The sequence below is a fragment of the Perognathus longimembris genome, unplaced genomic scaffold, assembly GCF_023159225.1.
Source record: "Perognathus longimembris pacificus isolate PPM17 unplaced genomic scaffold, ASM2315922v1 HiC_scaffold_5666, whole genome shotgun sequence".
NCBI classification, from domain to species: Eukaryota; Metazoa; Chordata; class Mammalia; order Rodentia; family Heteromyidae; genus Perognathus; species Perognathus longimembris.
In genome coordinates this window covers 2,088-3,000 of record NW_025961118.1, presented here as the reverse complement: position 1 = coordinate 3,000, position 913 = coordinate 2,088, and the positions used below count along the sequence as shown (strand labels likewise).

Genomic DNA, 913 nt, shown 5'->3' with positions numbered 1-913 from the left:
TCCTAGGGATTACAGTGGGTTTGACTCAGTTCAAAGCTTCTTTTATTTTCGTAAGAATTTCATGAAGCTGTCTCATCAAGGATACCTACACCAGAATTTCCAGGAAGAAACAGAGGTTCTTAATGCAATTTTCCCAAATGGAGCAGCATATTGTATGGGACAGATGAATTCTGACTGTTGGTACTTGTTTACTTTGGATTTCACAGAGAGTCAGGTAATCCGCCAGCCAGATTAATCCCTGGACATGTTGATGAGTGACCTTGACCCAGCAATAATGGACCAGTTCTACATGAAAGATGGTGTTACTGCAAAGGATGTCACTCGTGAGAGTGGAATTCGGGCCTGATACCATGTTCTGTCATTGATGCCACACTGTTCAAGCCTTGTGGGTATTCAATGAATTGAATGAAATCAGATGGAACTTACTGGACTATTCACATCACTCCAGAACCAGAATTTTCTGTTAGCTTTGAAACAAACTTAAGTCAGACCTCCTATAATGACCTGATCAGGGACGTTGTGAAAGTCTTCAAGCAGGAAAATTTGTGACCACCTTGTTTGTTCATCAGAGTTCTAAATGTCGCACCGTGCTTTCTTCTTCTCAGAAGATCAAAGGCTTCAAATGTCTTCATTACCAGAGTGCTATGTTCAATGATTACAATTTTGTTTTAACCAGCTTTGCTAAAAAGCAGCAACAACAGCAGAACTGATTAAGAAAAATAAAGAAAAAACGCAAAAAAATAAGGCACATAGATGCTGGTGGCTGCTTTCTAGACGTTGATTCCGGCGGTCATGCTTTCCACAACCAACACTTGTAGTTGCAAAAAGCCCTAGATGTAATCATAGTGTAATCATGTTGAAGTGTATGCATTATTGTATCAAGGAGTTAGATGTCTTGCATGAATGGTCTCTT

The 913-nt window shown here is 39.8% G+C and overlaps 1 pseudogene; it reads left to right on the top strand.

Annotated features, from left to right (window-relative positions):
• The first annotated feature begins 10 nt into the window (after positions 1-10).
• On the top strand, positions 11-710 carry LOC125345480 (annotated as a pseudogene).
• Positions 711-913: the final 203 nt, after the last annotated feature.